The following is a 20,569-nucleotide window of genomic DNA, read 5'->3' as shown; positions in this document are numbered from 1 at the left end:
CTAAGACAGTAAGGATCTGTCAGGTGAAAAGCAGTTTGTCCGGCCAGCAGAGGGCGGAGTGGTTACACTGCTGACACCCACAAGGCTGCCCGTGGTTCAAGCCCTGGACCCAGTGGCTTCAAACTCATGCCAGGTGCGAGTGCAAGCGTGTCCAAAGACCCAGGAGAGAATGGAGGAAAAGGGACTGTGGCGTGGCCATCCCCCCAGGGGGTAATTTGTCACTTTCCCTCCCACTGTCTCTGTCTCTCTCCCTCTCTCTCAGGCAAGCATGAACCCCTTACGGCAAAAACCTCTAGAAAAAAAAAAAGGTTGTCTAAAAGCAGATTTTAAAGCAGTTTCTCTTCAAAAGAACTTTTGCTTTACCACCTGCGGAGCGTCTTGATATGCCACAGCAGTAGCAGCGATAAAATGGGTGCTATCCGAGCCAACTATCTTGAGACATCTGCTTCCAACCCCAAATGGAGCTTTCTGTGGCGTCTGTCATAAGCCTGCACGTTCTTCTCCTCCGGAGGACGCAGCTGCAGAGGGGACCTCGCCGTGGGTCTGACCACAGGACGGCAGCCGGCTACCCCCGTCTGGTTCCACACGAGCACGCTGACCGTCCCTGGACCAGATCCCGGGCATGGTGGTGCAGAAACACAGGATCGAGTGCGGGATCCAGGTCAGAGCAAGGACCCACGACAGAGCCACTCAGCAAAGCCGTCTTTACTACCGGCACCGCTGGTGACCTCGCGGGCAGCAGTCAGACTTCAGAAGAAACGGGGTCCTCCAAAACACAGGGGATCTGGAGGCCTCAGAGGAATCACAATGTGCCTCGCTTGTCGTTTGAGAAAATCCCATGTGGTGTATCTACTAAAAGATTATGTAATAAAATAATAACAAGGACCAGCAGTTGGCGTAATGGCTATGTCACTGAACTCCCATGTAGTTGACCACGGTTTGAGTCCTGGACCCAGTGGCTTAAACTCACACCGGGTGCCACGCCGGACGCCGGGCACGTGCGTGTGCATGCCCAAGATCTCGAGAGGAGAATGGAAGAGAAGGGATAGCGGCGTGGCCATCCCCCTGGGGGGGGGGGGGATTTCTCGCTTTCTGTCTCTCTGTCTCTGTCTTTCTGGCTAGCACACAAGCTCTATAGCAAAAACTTCTCAAACAGTAAATAAATAAAAAAATAATAACAATAATAATTATTTATAGACACAAACACACAGAATCTTAAGAGGACGCTGTCTTGGATTGCTCAGGTAGGCAATCCTAAATGAGTCACATGAATCTTAAGGAGAGAGGACATGGGAGATTAATCCGAGGCTCACACGGAGGCAGAGTGACGGAAGTCGGAGCAGAGAGATACAGCCTCCAGCCAAGGACGGCCACTGGAAGCTGGAAGAGGCGAAGGTCTCCCCTCGCGTCTTCAGAGGGAGTGCAGCCCTGCCTATGCCTTGGTTTCACATTTCTGGCCTCCAGAACTGTGCGAAAATATATATCTGGCTTTTAACCCACCCGGTTGCTGGTAATTAGTTACAGCAGCCGCATGGGCTAATACAGGAGCCAGACATGGGCACAGCAGAAACCAGCTGGGCCCACGTGGGACGGTCCTAGCTTCACATCCCAGGTCCCCACTACGTCTCTCTCTCTCTCTCTTTTCTCCAAGAAATAAACTTTTTTAAAAACTACTACAAGATATAAATGTTTAAAACTACTATAATAACATATAATGTGAAAATATTTCTGTATGTATCTTTAAGGACCTTTTGCAATTACAGTACCAATATCATTCCTTTAACAAAAAAAAATAGTCCATCATCTATCTTAAAATTCCTTCATTGCCTCATAATTTTGTATTTGGAATACAGACTTATGATAGTTGATTTATCCAAATCGAGATCCGAATATAACGGATACGCCTCGGAAGCCCCTCGAAAACAGTCCCTCTTCCTTTTAATTTGCCTTGTGGACAGTTCTTCATTCTGGACTTGGCTGATTCCAATCTCCGTGGTAGTATTTAACAAGGGCCTCTTTCCTGTGCTTCTCATAAGCTGGTAGATAGATCTAAAGGCTTGATCAGAGCCAACCAGTGGCATGGCGGTTGGGGCAGCTGGCTTCCACATGACCATCTGGGCAGTTCGAGTCCCAGACTCAGCACCTTGATGAACATGCTGGGCATGTGTGCATTGCCCCAAATCCTGAGAGGAGAACAGAGACGGAGCTGTGCCATGGCCATCCCCCATGGGAAACAGCACCTCACTTTCTCTCACTCTCTTTCTATCTCTCTTTAGTGAGCCCACATCCCATAGCAAAATTTAAAATAAATGATAAAATAAAAGGTGTTTTTTCAGAATCATGCTCAATTTTTTGGTAAGAAACTTCCCAGATGATTCTGCGTACTTTCTATGGTATTAGGAGGTAACGTAATACCGACCTCTGTCTTTTTATAAGAGTGACCAGTGGTTTAGGACCTGATCCATCAATTACGTTAGTTCCCATCTTTTTCTTTTTTTTTTTTTTTTTTTGAGAGGTTTTTGCTATAGGGCGTGTGCACTTGCCAGAAAGACAGAGAGAGACAGAGAGATAGAAAGGGAGAAATCACCCCCCAGGGGGGATGGCCATGCCGCAATCCCTTCTCCTCCATTCTCCTCTCAGGATCTTGGGCACGCACACACACGCCCAGCATGAGTTTAAGCCACCAGGTCCAGGACTTGAACCATGGTCAGCTACATGAGAGTCCAGCGACAGTCATTACGCTAACTGCTGGTCCCTCCCATCGACCTTTGACCTGACAGTTTTAGCAGCTATTGATGATCCTTCCCTTGGCATGCTATTCCATTAACGGTAACAAAATGGTAATATTTTATTCCTATCAGTCAGTCTAGAATTCTTCTAAAAGCCAGGTTCTATCTAAATCCTCTGTCTGGTTACTCTGACGTACAGTTTTGTTGTTTCATTTTCCCCACACACACATATAGGAAAGGTAAGATAAATTGTTGATGACATAGTTTTTGTCTTTCTGGTTTTTAGTTTTGGGTGTTGTGTTTTGTTTTGTTTTGCTAGAGGGTGTGTGCACTCACCAGAGACACCGAGAAGGAGCGAAGTACTCCCCATGGAGAATGGTCCCCCCATAATTCCTTCTCCATCTCTCTGTCATTTGGGGATTTGGGACCTGCAAGCACTCATGTTCCGCGTCCTTCTCAAGCTGCTGGGTCCAGGACTCAAACTACATGATGGAGCATGTAAGATCTGGCTGCCTTACCCACCAGGCCACGGAGCCGGCCTGGATCTAGTCTTTAAGGCAGTGCCAGGACGGAGCTCTACTTTCTGACTACAGAGCCCACCGGTGTACAATCGATGGGTGAAACTTCTCAACTGCATTCGGCTTCCTCCTCCAGACACCAGTTTCAACACTTGGCCTACAATATGAAACTTGCTGCTTTGTTTTTTTCTTTTTACAGAGTAGAGCCAGGGGACCAGCAGATGGCATCGTGGTTACATCGCTGGACTCCCACATAGTCAACTGTGGTTCGGGACCCAGACTCAGTGGCTTGAAACTCACGCTGGGCACATGTGCGTGCACGCCCAAAATCCTGAGAGGAGAGTGGAGGAGAAGGGATTGTGATGTGGCCATCCCCCCTGGGAGTGCTTTCTCACTTTCTCTCTCTGCCTCTCTGCCAAGTGCATGTGCCCTATAGCAAAAAAAAAAAAATCTCTCTCTCTCTCAAAAAAAGGAACAGAGCCGGGACCCAACATGACCATTCGATCTGCTGTCAGTCTTGAGGTCTATGTCCTATCAGCGCAGTCAGGCCCAGCTCTCCGACCACTTCAGACCACCCACTGTGTGCCTACCTTACCCTGTCTCCCTAACACGGACCACTCCTCAGTGTAGACCCGGCCATCAAGTGTCTACTATCTACCATTGCTACTGTAGTAAGTTCGTTTGTATGTTTCACTAGGAACATGTAAAGATATGATATGACGGAATAATAATTAGAAAATTAAGAAAACAATAGTCCTTTTTTTTTTTTTTTGTTTTGGAGAGATTTTCACTGTAGGGCGCGTGCGCTCGCCAGACAGACAGAGAGAGACAGAGAGATAGAAAGCGAGAAATCACCCCCCAGGGGGGATGGTCACGCCGCAATCCCTTCTCCTCCATTCTCCTCTCGGGATCTTGGGCACGCACGCACACGCGCCCGGCGTGAGTTTTAAGCCACCAGGTCCGGGACACGAACCGCGGTCGACTACGTGGGAGTCCAGCGACATAGCAATTACGCTAACTGCTAGTTCCCTAGAAGGACAAAGTCCTTTTAAGCAACAGTCCCTCTTTCCCAGCCCAGCTACGTATTTCTAGACGGGGCTGCCGATTATCAGGTATCGTGTGCCCTGGGCCACAAGGACAAGGACGGCCAGGCCAACTGGAGCCGTTCCTGGGTTCTGAGAACTTGCTCAAAGAGAAGGTCAGGTCCTATTTCTGGGCAAGCGCTGGCTCTCTGCCCTGCCACGCAAAGCCAGGGGCGAACTCTGACACAGAGATGTGGCGGCCCGGGAGCACCAGGCTGCCAAGACACTGCTCACGGGCTGGGGCTACAGCAGAGGCCGGAGGGGCAAGTCCCTGTCCAATTCCCCGGGCCAGGAGTGGTGGTGTGTTCCTACAATGTCGGCGACTTGGGGAGGTGGAGGCAGGAGGATCATGAGTTCAAGGAAGACCTGAGCAACACGGCAAGATCCTCTATTAAAAAAAGAAGAAGAAGAAGAGGCAGGAGCAGAGACATTCACCTACAATTCCAGCTACCAAGGAGGCTGAGGCAAGAGGATCACAGCACAGCCAGACTCTGTCTTAAAAAAAATACCGAGCAGGACCAGCAGTTAGCGTAATGGCTATGTCGCTGGACTACCATGTAGTCGACCACGGTTCGCGTCCCGGACCCGGTGGCTTAAAACTCACACCGAGTGCGTGTGCGTGCGTGCCCAAGATCCCGAGAGGAGAATGGAGGAGAAGGGATTGCGGCGTGGCCACCCCCCTAGGGGGTGATTTCTCACTTTCTGTCTCTCTGTCTCTCTCTGTCTGTCTGGCGAGCGCATGCGCCCTATAGCAAAAACCTCTCCAAAAAAGAAAAAAAATACGGAGCAAGATGCAAAGACAGAGCACAGACAGGCTTGGTGGTGGGAGTGCCCAGGGTTGCTTTTCTGAGATCTGCATTTCTCCCACACTTTGGCCATGTGAGCCAATAAAATCCCTCTTCTATACAATTTGGGGCTTTTTTTCTTAATTTCTGCTGTAGGACGCATGCACCTGCCAGAGATGGAAACAGACAGAGGGAGAGGGAGAAAGCGCACCCCAGAGAGGAGGGCCATGCCGCCATCCCTTCTCCATTCTCTCAGGATCTGGGGCATGTATGCACATGTGCCCAGCATGATTTTAAGCCACCAGTCCGGGACATGAACTGTGGAATCAGTCATGTAGACCCTGCCACCTTAACCTCCACGCCACCTAACTGGACCCAGTCTGGATTTCTACCATTTGTTTTAGGGGTTATTTTGGAGAGTGTGCACACACACGGAAGTAAGAGAGAGAGGAGGACCCTCCACGGCATCTGGTCCCACTGGCCTCCAGCCATCGGGCCCTTGGGCCCCGTGCCCACGTGGAGCGTTCCAGGCTGACCGAGCTGGGTCACCACGTGGCATCCAGCTCCTCTTGAGCAGGGCATTACCGTGCTGTGCCAGATTTCCACAGCGTGGTCAAAGGAATCTCAGTGCACTCACTCCTCGCCCTGACTCTCGGAGGCCAGGGCCGCAATTTCTGTCTTTCTTTACAAGTAACGCTTCGTCACCTGCTGCCCTGACCTTCGGTCTGTCAGAATCATGCTTGTTGCCATATTTTCTGGTCTTGTAAATGTGTATCCCACATGTTTTTTTTAACCCTCCCACCCCCAACCCTGCCATTCCACTTTTCCTTCCCTAGAAGAGCGTGGAGGGAGCCTCGGTCAATAAATAACAATGACCACATCTGATTATTATTTCCCTGTTAAGCACTCGGCAGGCGGTTTCTCATTTAGCCCACAGAAGCGTGCTGGGACGGGCATTTCTGCCTCCACTTTAGCAGTGAGGGAGCTGAGGGCCATCGAAGGGCAGTAACTCTTCCAAGGTGACACCGAACTAACTGGCAGAGCAGGGATTCGAGCTCCATTTGCATCCAATCGGCTTCCCTTTCCACCAGGCCCCTGGAGCCTCATCCAATAATCAACATGTGCTAATTAACTTACCAGACAGCGGAACTGACCAGGGACCTCCACGTAACCCGGAACATCCACTAACTTCAAAGGGCCTGCTCTTCCATCATCCAAATAACAGTTATATTTTAATGCAGAAATAAATGAGCTATAAGAAAATCACTATCTTGAAAAAGTTATAATACAGCTTCCCCAGAATTGCTACTGGCAGCCCGAAGACGAAATGCTGGCATTTCTCTCAAAGTAATGTGTAAAAGGAATGAATATTTAAGACCACTCCGTCTGAACAAGTTGTATACAACTCCCCTGGCAGTAATATTTCAAAACACCAAAAAGAGATTTGTGATCACCTGTCAGGGGTGACACGCCTACAGCTCTCCAATCGCTCAGAGGAATACCCCCGTGTCATCATTAGATACTAATAGTTATTGAGCACTCCCAGGGCCTAGAGGCAGGCACAGAAGGCCTTCAGGAGGAAAACGCTCTGTCTTCTGAGCTGGGCAGAGAGGGGCCAGGAAGATGGCAGTAACGGTCTGTGGACCGAGACTGAGTCACGGCTCTCGTTGCTACGCCGCCCTCTGCGCCCTTCAGGCCAGCTTCCTCCAGCCCGTGCTGGTGTCTCCTGAGGGGTGTCCGGGGAGCTCCTGTTAGCAGATTAACGTCAAGGCAACAGCAGCGTCTCAGCATGGAGCCAGGTACCCTCCGCTATAAAGAGCCCCATGCTTGGGTGTGGATGGGGGGCTGCTGCTTTGTTTTTGTTCCCTTTGGCATCTTCAACACTTTACTTGAAGACCTTATCACCAGATAGGCACTCTTCTGGGTAGTAACCGTTCCCGGAGGGCCAGAGGAGAGGCACGGAATTGTACAACCAAGGAGGTGCATACCGAAAAGTGGTTGCACCCACTGGAACGAGGAAAAGATTTTTGGTGAAAGACATGCCATAAAAAATACCATTACTGGATCTGCAGGTGGTGTGGAGGTTAAGGTGCTGGGTTCCACATGGCCAACCCTGAGGTTCCACTCACAAACCCTGCGTCTTTTTTCTTTTTCTTTTTTTTTTTTTTGAGATGTTTTTGCTATAGGGCGCATGTGCTCGCCAGAGAGACAGAGAGAGACAGAGAGACAGAAAGCGAGAAATCACCCCCCGGGGGGATGGCCATGCCACAATCTCTTCTCCTCCATTCTCCTCTTGGGATCTTGGGCACGCACGCACATGTGCCCAGTGTGTGTTTAAGCCACCGGGTCCGGGACTTGAACCATGGCCGACTACGTGGGAGTCCAGCGACATAGCCATTACGCTAAGTGCTGGTCCCAAGCCCTGCGTCTTGAAAATCATGCTAAAAAGTCATGCCCCAAATCCCAAAAGAATGGAGGAGAAGGGACTGCAGTGTGACCATCACCCTAGAGGGGGACATGTGCCCAGTGTGTGTTTAAGCCACCGGGTCCGGGACTTGAACCATGGCCGACTACGTGGGAGTCCAGCGACATAGCCATTACGCTAAGTGCTGGTCCCAAGCCCTGCGTCTTGAAAATCATGCTAAAAAGTCATGCCCCAAATCCCAAAAGAATGGAGGAGAAGGGACTGCAGTGTGACCATCACTCTAGAGGGGTGATTTCTCAATTTCCCTCTCTCTCAGTCTCTGTCTCTCTGCAGCGAGCACACATGCTCTATGCAAAAATCTAAAAAAAAAAATCCACTGCTGTCACAGATTCAAAAATACCTCGAGTGAGATCATACGTATATTTGAGAGTGCTCTGTAAACCATGAACTTTCAGCTTCTTAAACCACTTACTGTGGGAGTGGCTCTTACAAAGGCACAGACCTGGGGAGCAGGTAGCCATGTGGTGTGAAGGCACTAACTAGGTCTAGGCGGAAGAGGCCTTCAGCAACAATACGGGTAGAAAGTCCTGAAAATGCACCGGAAGCCAAAGCAACGAAGAGACTGTGGGAGGTGAAGGGCCCCAGGTTAGCAAACCCACAATCAGTTCGACAACTACGTCCAAAGTGTCGGGCACTAGTGTATGTCTTGGGATCTAGGGCCAAGACTGCCACCTAATATAAAGCCCTGCCCTTTATGAGGCTTTATAGTTTTACTCGGGGAAGCAAACAGACACGAGAAATAAGTAAACAGAGGCTGGTGGACGGCACAGCAGTAACGCCACACTGCAAGGCCGACCCACGAGGGAAGGCTCTGGGTTCACTCGGATGCTCCCACATGCCCATCCAGGGGTGGCTGAAGGGGGGGGGTGCAGTGTCAAGACCCTGCTGTGGGTACCCTTTGCTCTCTGTCTTTCTCTCCCTGTGTCTCTCCTGCTCATAGAAGAAATAAACTTTTTTAAAAATAAATAAATTGCAAAATACTAAAAGATAAGGAAACAGGGTAAAGGGGAGAAAAATGAAATTTGGGTCAGCCAGTGGCATGGTGGTTAAGCCCACACAGGGGACTGCACAGTTTGAGTTCCAGACTCAGCAGCTTGGAAAACGCACCAGGCATATGTGCGTGCATGTCCAAAATCCTAAAGGGAGGAAGACAGAAGAGAAGGGATTGCAGTGTGACAATTTCTCATCAGAAGGGGGGTGCTTCCTCATTTTCCTTCTCTCTGTCCTCTCTGTCTCTCTCCAGGTGGGTTCTTGCATCCTCTGGCAGTTTTTTTTTTTTAAGTTCAATTTGCATAAAATTTTACAGATCCAAAGTTTCTAAGAACATATAGCTATCAACAGTTTTCCTTGGGGGCAAGCAGGTAGCATAGTATTTAAGGCACTGAACTCCCTCACTGTGAACTGTGGTTCGAGTCTCAGACCTGGTGACCTGAAACACGCCAGGCACGTATGTATGCATACTCAAAAGATAATAGAGGAGAAGGGACTATAGCATGGCCATCCCCCCAGGGATGAGTTCTCGCTTTCTGTCTCTCTGGCAAGCACAAGTGCCCTATACCAAAAAAATTCTAAAAACAAAAAAATAGTTTTTCTTGGGACCAGCAGTTAGTGTAATGGCTATGTCACTGGATTCCCATGTAGTCGACCGCAGTTCGCATCCTGGATCTGGTGGCTTAAAACTCACGCCGGGCGCATATGTGTGCATGCCCAAGATCCCGAGAGGAGAATGCAGGAGAAGGGATTGCAGCGTGGCCATCCCACCTGGGGAGTGATTTCTCGCTTTCTAGCTTTCTGTCTGTCTCTGCCTGTCTGGCAAGCGCACGTACCCTATGGCAAAAACCTCTCTCAAAAAAAAAAAATAGTCTTTCTTATTTCTCTTTTTAAGTTTATTTTTTTATCTTGTCCATGAAAGAGAGAGAGAGGTGCCCCCAATGGGGTCTTCACACCACAGTCCACCTCCAGCTTCAGCCAGCTGTAGATCTCGGGTGTCCAACCAGGGTGCTCAGGGAGCCTCGGGGTGCAAACCTAGGAGTCCACCCACGGGAGCCCTGTGCACCTCCACTGAGCCTCTGCTGCACCACCCCCTGCCTCTAATTTTCCATAATTATTGACCCAAATGAGCTACCTGGCTTATTTAGGGAGGGAGATATGAAAAGTCTCAGCCAGAGGAAGAGCAAAAGGAATTACAAAAGATAAAAGCAAAACAGATGACAGCAAAAAAACAGATGACAGTCAGTGGAATGGTGGTTGAGGTGGCTGGATCCCACAAGGCCAACTCTGCAGTGTGTGTCCCCCAGCCAGTGGCTGGAGAAACACACCGGAGCGTATGATTGGGGGCCCAAAGTTTCGATAGGAGAATTAGAGGACAAGGCATGGTGGCATGGCCATCTCCCCGGGGAGTGCTTTCTTTCTCTCTCTTTCTCTCTCTCTCTCTTTCTCTCTGTCTCAGTCTCTCTCTTCAGTGAGCACACACACCTGCTAGCTAGCTTAACAAACAAACAAATAAATACAATTTGCAAACCAGTACTCCAGAAAGACCAGCCACATAGTTCAGTGGTTAAGATATCTCAGGAAAAATTCAACAAATTCAACAAGACTTAAGTAAAACTCAGTATTCTTAGGAAAAGTTGGCTCTAGGTCAAAGATAATACATCATTTCCATTTCTAGGAATAACACCAAACAACTGGCCGGCCTCATGGAGCAATGTGTTGACAGAGAGTTCTGGGCCCTATGGGCGATGAGTTAGGGATTTCTGCCATGAGCGTGTGATTAGGGAGTGTGTGCACATGAGCTTGAATCTGCCTTTCCAGCATTTTTTAAAAACTCGGTAGATGCTCATTGGCCACCTACTAAGTGAACTCCAACACCAGGAACGGAGGAGGATCTGGAAGGATAGTTTGGTTCTAGTCCCACGGGAGTGTATAATCGAGATGGGAAGAACAACAAATACACAGAGATAACACGAGACCACAGCAAAGTTCCTAAAATTCCAAAGCAGAGATGCATATGCCACCAACTGCGACAGGGAAAGACTTCGAGAGCACAGCTTTGACGAGTGCACATCCCTGAAGCAACTGGGAAGACGAAGCATGGGTCCCACCAGAGCTGGAGGAAAGGAAGAACAAGGAGTGAAGAAGAGACCAGCGAGACAGCCACAGCAGAGCAGCTGCCCAGGGTTCCAGACCACACGTGCCCTGAATGTGAGTCAGGGAAACGGAGCAGAAGGGAGATGGTGTACGAGTGTGTATTTTTTACAGAGACTTATTATGACAACTTGGCTCATAGAACTAAGAAGCTGAGAAGTCCCAAGATTGGTAGCTGGCAAGCGGTAGGCCCAGGGGAGTGAGTGATATAAGCCCCACTCTGAGTCTGAAGTCGAGAGAAAAACCAGTGTCCCAGTGCAAAGACAGGCAGAGGGAGAGTACGTTCGCCCTTACGCAGGTCAGCCTTTTTGTTCTATCGAGGACTTTAATGTATTGAGTAAGGCCCACTCACACTGGACTTCTGCTTTACTCAACCTACCAGTTCAAGTGTTCTTCTCATCCTGAAACGCCCTCACGGACACACCTGGAATTATGTTTAACTAAACATTTAGGCACCCTATGGCCCAGGCAAGCTGACACAAAAAAATTAACCAGTGCACCTTGAGTTGAGTCATTACCCAGCAGACAATGGGCACTGTGAACAGTGGCAAGAGCACAGCTATACTTTATCAAATCAAACTGACTATGGCATGAAAACAAACTAGCACAGGGGTCCCCAATCCTTACAGGGTTAGGAACAGGGCAGTACAGCAGGAGGTGAGCAGCACCTCCAGTGGCGCTTCATCTGCATTTGCAGCCACTCCCCTTCGCTTACATTCCCACCTGAGCTCCACCCCTGTCAGATCAGCAGCAGTATTAGATTCCCATAGGAGCAGGAAGCCTACTGTGAACTGCGCCTGTGAGGGATCTAGGCCATACATGCCTTATCAGAATCTAATGCCTGATGATCTGAGGTGGAGCTGAGGCATTGATGCCAGCACTGGGGAGCGGCTGCACACACTGCATTATGGCGAGTTGCATAATTATTTCATTAAATATTACAAGGCAGTAATAATAGAAGTAAAGTGCACAATAAATGTACTTGAATCATCCTGAAACCACCCCTCTCCACCCCGGTCCATGGAAAAAGTGTCTTCCACAAAAATGGTCCCTGGTGTGCAGAGGTTAGGGACCACTGGACAAGGAGGAACAACTGGAAGCAGAAACAGATGGAAAATTTTACAATGGCCAGACCAGAACAGGCAGATCATTAACAACAAACACTGACAGAATTCTATTCCACACAAGGAACTCTCCCAGGTGATTACAATGCGAGTGACTCTTGCCAACCTACCATTTAATTTGACGTCATCATCGCAAAGACCTACCCAGCAGGAACAGGATAAGCCTCAGATCCCAAAGGTCCACGGTGAGGATGCAGATTTAGGGATTATGGCATGCGGAAGAGGCGAGCTGAGAGTCTCTCCTGCTGTGCCCATGCTGACAGAGCGGAGGGCAGCAGGTTGGATCAGTCAGGCTGAGTCAGGAACCCTGTCAAACCTACTCGTTTTGTGATTCACACTGAAGGAATGGCCACTCCTCAGTGACAGACCAACCCTAAGACATGACCAAGAGGTAGGATTACTGTAAGGGACAAAAAGGGAAGGAGCACCCCACCAGCCCACGGACTGCTACAAGCTATTGGGTCGTAGAGAAAGTCATGATGTATTTTTCTTTTTCAGAGAGAGAGAGTTTTGCTCTCTCTAAAAGAGACAGGACATCTATGCTCACCAGAGAGAGACAGAGAGACAGAAAGCAAGAAGTCACCCCCACAGGGAAGAGGGCCACACCACAATCCCTTCTTCTCCATTCTCCCCTTGGGACATTGGGCATGCACCCACATGCGCCCAGTGTGAGTTTAAACCACCGGGTCCAGGACTTGAACTGCGGTCAACTATGTGGGAGTCCAGCGACGTAACCATTATGCCATCTGCTCGTCCAATGATGTATTTTTCTATGTAGAAATGCATCATGACTTTCCTGACAATCCACTCCTGACTATCTACATCAGCTGCACTGTGTACTTTTCAAACAAGACATGCAAGGCCCCCAACAGTCACAGTAGAGAAGTGTAAGGAAGAAAATCAGAGGTGGTCAGATTCAATCAAGCCAGCACGCCATTGATATTAACCACTATGTTTTTAATGTAACCCTTAGGTAAATGTCAGGTAGTCTGGTGCTTCCTGAAGCAAGTCAAGGTCAATGAAAATCCTATCAGAGTTTTCCTAACCATCTAACACTGTACCCTGCTTAAACAAAGTCAAAAATGTAAGTATTTCATAATATACATGAGTTGGAGAAACTTAAAATATTCGACACAGCAAAAAATTAACTCAGTCTTAGAGAACTGGGCAACAATCAAGAACACATTAGACACTGGGGCCAGCAGGTGGCATGTTGGTTAAGGCACTAGATTCTCCCATGGCCGACTGCAGTTCAAGTCCTGAGCCTGGTGGCTTGCTTTCCACCTTACCTCTCTCTCTTTCTCTCTCTCTCTGTCTCTGTCTCTCTCTGGTGAGTACAAGTGCCCCATAGCAAACTTTAAAATAATAATCATAATAGATCAATTTAATAAATAATGCTTTTAAAAAAAGAATACACTAGACATGTTGCATTTTCCCACAGAAAGATCAAAATGAGTATATATAAACTAAAAACTTCCCATGTTCTAAGAATTCTGTTCAATTAAGAACATATTCATTAAAAAGACAATTTTTCCTAATAAATATCGGTGGATATTATCCTCATCTTTAGGATGCACGAACTTTTCTGTTAAATGACTTACTAAAGCTCCTATTCTTAAAACGTGGCTTGTTTTACTCTACCCTTATGTGTGAGTGTAATGCATACATGCACACACCCGGGTATGTATGTATGCGTGTAGAGATTTACATAGGTAAATATACTTTTCTCTACTCATTCTGAAACATTGCAAAGAAAAATCAATCTAAAAACGAATGAATTCCAAGTGAAAGTTTCATGAACAAGCCAAACAGAAGACATTCACTTTGAGAAATAAAGCAATCTTCTTGTGGCATGGTTATGAACAAAACTTGAACTCAAGGGAAATATTAATCAGCTCTCTAAGATGGTCAATAAACACTTGGCCACAGGAATCCCTGAAATGTTCTCACTTCAATAAGCCTGAATGGTAAAATTTAGCCAACGTATCTCGTTTCCCATTTTCCACACACAGGAAGAAGAAATCAGTGCCTGGCACTTCCTACTCAGGCATATTCCTTAAGCCCAAAGATCCTAAACCTGAGTCATGGCCACTCTTTCTAGAAGTAAACTGGAACAGCAGAAGACGGTCACTGAGCAGTCTGTAAAACCTAGTGGAGTTTCTGAATTCCTTCACGGCATGTCCTAGAATAAGTTCTTCAGAAAAAATTTAAAAAGTGTTTTTCAATCTATGCTCCATAAATCTAATTAGCAGTTCATCCAACCACCACAGAGAATTTTTATAGCTGGTATCAATTTACTCTCTTCTCTTGGGGAAAACACAAAAACCAAAGAGAAGCTTCTAAGGGAGCGAATGAAGGGAGCCCAGCCTACAGGACAGCACCTTCTGCAAATCTGACCTCCGGTTTCAGCATCTGGTCATGTACTAAGAATTTCTGTCTTCTGTCTTACACATTCGAAAAGAGGGTGTTACTCTAACTAAAACCGGGGAACACATTTGGAGGAAGTGTAAATTACATCAACAGTTTCATCTCTCTCTTTCACAAACATTTTTTTTTTTTGAGAGGTTTTTGCTATAGGGCGCGTGCACTCACCAGAAAGACAGAGAGAGACAGAGAGACAGAAAGCGAGAAATCCCCCCCCCCCCCAGAGGAGATGGCCACGCCGCAATCCCTTCTCCTCCACTCTCTTCTCGGGATCCTGGGCATGCACACACACGCGCCTGGCATGAGTTCAAGCCACCAGGTCTGGGACTTGAACCACAGTCAACTACATGGGAGTTCAGCAACATAGCCATTACGCTAACTGCTGGTCCCCTCACAAACATTTCTTATAGAAAACACTCACCATATACACTTTTGAGGTTGGTCTCTAACACACTGTTCTTAATATGGAAAAATGGAAAACAACCCAAATGCCCAATAATAGCTATTGTTTAAATAACTTATGAGATATTCATTTAAAAATTCAATATTATCCTGCCAAGATTTTTTGTTTTTGCTTTTTGTTTTGTTTTATTTTGTTTTGTTTTTTTTTAAGAGAGATTTTTGCTATAAGGGCATGTGTGCTCAACAGAGAGAGGGAGAAACCAACAGTGAGAAATCACCACCCTCCTCTCCGCTGCCATGAGACAATTCCTTCTCTTCCAGTCTCCTCTCAGGATTTTGAGCACACACATACATTCGCCCAGAGTGAGCTTGAAGCCACTGGGTCCATGAGTCGAACCACGGTCAACCAAGTGGGAGTCCGGTGACATAACCATTATGCCCCCCCAATTTTTTTTTTTTTTTTTTTTTTTTTTTTTTGAGGATGATCTATATGTACGATCCTAGAAACATTTCCATGACATATTGTTAATTTAAAAATAAAAAACAAATTGAAAGTTGCGTAACTTTATCCCAGTTGCCATTAACAACCGCAATAATAATATATCTTTATAGAAAGAAACAATTTAGGGTGGAAAATTTATAGTGGTTTCTCCAGAATATACGATTACTTTCAACCTTACATATTTCTGTGTGTTTGGATTTGAAATAAGATGCATATCATGTGGAATCAGAAAAAAACAAAGTGCTCTTTTAAGGTAAGGATATCATTAAAGGGGAAATGGGAGAAAATCTATAAAGAAAAGGGAAAACGTAAGTGATACTCTTCCATATTCTCTCTAAAATACCACCTGTCTGGGGCCAGCAGGGGGCGTGGTGGTTGAGTTGCTAGAGTTCACATGGTTGATTTTGTGACTTGAGTGCCAGATCTAGGGGTTTGAAAAACACCCTGGGCACATGTGCGTGTGTGCCCAAAATCCTGAGAGAGAGAATGGAGGAAAAGGGACTGTGGCATGGCCCCCCTGCTGGAGGGTACTTTCTCACTTTCCTTCTCTCTCTGTTTCTCTGTAGTGAGCACATATGCTCTATAGCAAAGAACTTTGTGTGTGTGTGTGTGTGTGTGTGTGTGTTCATACAAATAGAGAGACACACATACACATATATGTCCCTATTAGCTCTTTTTTTTTTTTTTTTGGAGAGGTTTTTGCTATAAGGCACGTGTGCTCGCCAGAAAGACAGAGAGAGATAGGGAGATAGAAAGCAAGAAATTACCCCCCCGGGGGGATGGCCACGCTGCAATCCCTTCTCCTCCATTCTCCTCTCGGGATCTTGGGCACGCACGCACACGCACCCGGCGTGAGTTTAAGCAACCAAGTCAGAGACTCAACCTGTGGTCGACTATGTGGGAGTCCAGTGACATAGCCATTACGCTAACTGTGGTCCCTCCCTACTAGTTCTTTAGACGGTAATATCCTTATTCTCAGAATTTCAAAATGAACTAATACACAGAAGCAGGAAAAGCTCCCCTAGCATTTCCTCTCAGTAACAGCGCCTCGGGATCAAAGTGTAACCCCAATTCAGTATTTCTCAGACTCACCTGGGCAACACTGTCCATTTCAAAGTAGCTGCAGACACACTGTGTAAGCGGCTCCCACGCTACATGAAAGTGGTGACAGGATCAGAAGTACTGATTCTGCAGACTAAGGATACGCGGAGCATTTTCATAACGAAACTACGAGGACTTAGAGATACCTACCTGTGAGCCCACAGTCCCCTCACCTACTCAAACACTGTAAAAACTCAGCAGAAAGAGCATAGAGGATTGCCTGGAAAGGTCGGTCAGGACTCGCTAGCATGGGAAACTCTTCCACCTGCCTGGAAAAGTGTGTGAACCTATGCTGGCTGCCACTGGTCTGTCCAGTTGTGTGACCTTGGACAAAACATGTAAACTCTCGCACCCCAATCTCCTCACCTCCAAAATGAAAGAACAGTCTCTGTGACCCCTTCCGGCTCTAACACCCTGACATCAGACCTTAATTGTGTCCTTGCTAAAGAATTTTTTTTTAAAAATGCACACGTACACAGCATGAAGTTGTATGTAATCTTACAAGGCACACAGCCAAAAACAGCAGACTGCAGCCTGCTCCTCCTCACCCCCAATTCCAGTCCCCAAAAGGAGGTCCTTGGACCCTGATAGCTACCTCTTCTAGTCATTACTTCCATGTCTGCACATCACACACCTGCGCTGCTGCTTCCTGATTTTTTTCCCGATTTTAGACCTTATCAGATATTTCTTATTCAGTCTACTGGGGCATTTATTCACTCAGCTCACCATGCAGAATTTCCTTCCCACATCGAATGGAAGTTAGTTTAATTTTATAGGACCGCTACACTATTCAGATGTTAAAAAGACACACACACACACAATCCTTGATGTACACACACACGCGCGTGCACACACATTATATAGAGTCCTGTCATTCTGCCTCGACGTGGGCTCACTTTTGGTTAATAAGAAGTAAGACCTTGGACCCAGCAGTTAGCGTAATGGCTACGTCACTGAACTCCCACGTAGTTGACCGTGGTTTGAGTCCTGGACCCAGTGGCTTAAACTCACTCAGGGCGCATGTGCATGCGTGCCCATGATCTTGAGAAGAGAATGGAGGAGAGGGGATTGCAGCATGGCCATCCCCCCCGGGGGGTGATTTCTTGCTTTCCATCTGTCTCTCTCTGTCTTTCTGGCAAGCGCACCTGCCCTATAGCAAAAACCTCTCCAAAAAAAGAATAAGAAGTAAGACCCCATTTTATATCCAGCCACTTCACAAAACTCACAGGGAAAAATAGTTAAGGCCTTCAAAGCAGAGATCCCGAATTTGTGTCTGAGTCTACCACGTACAGGAACGGCGTATGCGTGTAAGAGTCTCTTGTTATTTCTGAATCTCATCTGCCGTCTCTGCAGTGCGAGTTAAAACAGTACCTCCTGGGAAATGGATAAATCACCAGGCACAAACGTGGCCCTTGGGAAAGCACTCGGTCAATCACACGGCACTACAGAAATCTTCGTTCCTGTTACGGTCATGACTAAGGGTCCCTGGACACGCAGTCCCCACAGTTACTGGTCACTCTTGGGCACTGTTTGTCTACCTGGGGTGAAAACTAGGAGTTGCAAGTGGATCACTCTTTTTTCTCAGGGAATACAAGTGACGTCGATGTAAATTGTATTTTAAGTCCAGAATCTGAGGATCCAGATCTTCCATGGATCTACCTGAGACCAAAATCCACAGAATAAAAATCAAGTGTCTACTGGGATCAGAGAAGACAATTTTGTTTTATATTTACAGAAAGAAGAGGTCCCTTACGTTTTCTTCTTCTTCTTTTTTAAAGTGTATTTCTTTCTTCCATGAATAAGAGAGAAAAAGACAGCACCCCCAACAGTGCCTTGACACTGTAATCCACCCAGGTCCCAGCCAGCCTGGCATACTCAGGGAGTCCCCGACATAAAGCCGGAACCTTCCCAAGCAGGTCAGGTTTGCGGAGTGTCATGTTTTACTGCCGTGCTAGCTCCCGGCCCCTCCAAATGTCTTTTAAAACGTAATTCAGGCTCAGCTTCCATGGTGCAGGCAGTAGGAGCACTGCTGTGTGAGGCTGGCGGCCATATGGGAATGCTCCAGGTTGAATTCCAAGTCTACGGGAACATGCTGGGTGTCCCTGCAGGTGCACCTGTGACCCTCGCTAGCTGCAGAGCTGGGGTGGGGGGGGGATCGTGGCATGAAGAACCTACCCCAAGTGCTTCTCTCTCTCTCTCACGGAAATAAATTTTTATTTTTAAAAATGGTAATACCCAAAACAAAAACTGTGTAATACGAGGACATAATTTCACTCCCCAGAGGCAACTCTTGTTTCTTCCCATAGTTAGCTCCACATTTCTACGTAGTATGTTGCTACAACTGCTTCTGGATTCACAGACATAATCTACTTCCTTCCTATTACAGTAGGGAGAACTTTGCAGGGACAGCAGCAGGTGCTGTTGTGGTTAAGGGACTGGATCCCACATGGCTGACTGCACAGTTTGAGTCCCAGGCCCAGTGGCTTGAAAAACATGCCAGGCACATGTGCCTGCCTGCCCAGGATTCCGAGAGGGGCATGGAGGAGAAAGGACTGTCTTATGGCCATCCCCCCTGGAGAGTGCTTTCTCACTTTCTTTGTGTCTCCTCTCTCCCTCCAGCAAGCACACATGCCCGATAGCAACATTTTAAAGAAAGAAAGAACTTTGTAAAAGTGTCTTGAACCAAACTTGGGAGGTAGAGCACAGAACCACCTAGCAATACACACGGCTCTGACTCCGCAAAAATAAAACGCTTCTTTCACATCTAGCCGTCAAAGGCCTGCGGAAAACGCGGCATGCGTAGTGCTTCTAGATAGAGGTAGGATGGCCGCTGCTGACAGCTTGGGCCCAAGTCACGAGACTACTTTAAATCACTCCCCGAATCCATCTTAGCAATGCCCAGCTTCCCCTGCCCTTTCCATCCACCCGACACAGCAGACTCCTCTTCCTACAGCTACAGAACAAATGGTAAATGGGACCCCAAAGAACTTATTTCAAGGCAGGCATGGATGCAGTTCATAGGAGCTTTGTGGAAATAGATTAACCGCCTGAGTGAAATCAGTCTTTAAATGATCTGAAAAGTTAACCAAAGCCAATAAGTATGCTGCATTAAAGAGGAACTTTATGGACTGGATCTCCTGCTCCATTCCTGTGCTGAGAAGGCCCATGAAGGTCTACAAATGTGGACTTTACCTGTGGGCCATCAGCTTCAGACAGCTTCGGGGACAGCGTCTATGCCAGGTGTACAGCCAACTGCAGGTCAGGCAGGTGACCCTGATAGGCAGGCATGGGACATTCAGGAGAGCAAATCTTTCCTCCCGTTAATCAGCAGGATAAAGGTGATTAGGCAGGAATTATTTTTCAATGACCTATATAATTTCATCAGGGCTGCTGTGGCTATTAGCAGAAAGCAGCCGACTTCCTAATGAGGTGAATTTGATAGCAGGGCTCTTCCCGAGAAGCAGAGCGAGCTGGCCCCTTTATAGGAACACAATGGGTGGGCACTGTTTACTCCTCCTGACGGCTGTCTCTCTTTTTCTCGCTCTGTCCCTCCAGGAGGCTGGAGCTACATCACCTGCGGAGTTGGAGGAAGCTGGATCTGTGATGAATGGATGGGTCCAGGAGGCTGGGACAGGACGGGGCTAAGTCACCAGACCAGCTTAGGCTGAGTCCCAAAGTCCCAAGCAAACACAGCTGCTGCCACGGCCAGCACCTCGCTCTGCGGGGCTTGAAATAGGACAGCAGCTAATTCCAGTCCCCAGCAGAATTGGGGTTAACAGGGAGCTTTGCTGAGACTAGGACACACACGCACTTCATAATAACGCCCTGAGCGCAGTTTCATCAGAGGATTTGTGATCTGGAGCAACAGCCCCCGACGCGCAAGCCCTGCACCGGCGAAGTCCTGCAAAGCTCAGAGCGGCCCCGCCTCTCCTGGGACAGGGGTAGGGCTAGGGAAACTGAGCTCTGGCCTTCGCCGGCTCCTCCCGTCGGACCCGGGCTCTCTGGCTCCAGGGACCTAGGGAAGGGTGGAGTGACATCTTCCTCCGTCAAAACAAGCAGGCCCCTGTCCCCCGGGGTCAGTCTCCGAGTAACGCCCCAGCCCGGAGGCCGCGACCCTGGGAACCACCCCCTCCCGGATACCTGCTGCTCCTCCCCGGCGGCGGAAGGGGGTGGGGGGACCCTGCTCTCCCTCCTTCCCGGTCCCTAAAACCAAAGAATGGACCAGCGCAGATCTCGGGTCAGCGCCACGTACCTGTCGGCGGCCGGGCTCCTC

This window comes from Tupaia chinensis, unplaced genomic scaffold (assembly GCF_000334495.1).
Source record: "Tupaia chinensis unplaced genomic scaffold, TupChi_1.0 Scaffold000521_1, whole genome shotgun sequence".
In the NCBI taxonomy this organism is placed as follows: domain Eukaryota; kingdom Metazoa; phylum Chordata; class Mammalia; order Scandentia; family Tupaiidae; genus Tupaia; species Tupaia belangeri.
The sequence above is the reverse complement of the archived record's forward strand: the minus strand, read 5'-3'. Positions refer to the sequence as shown.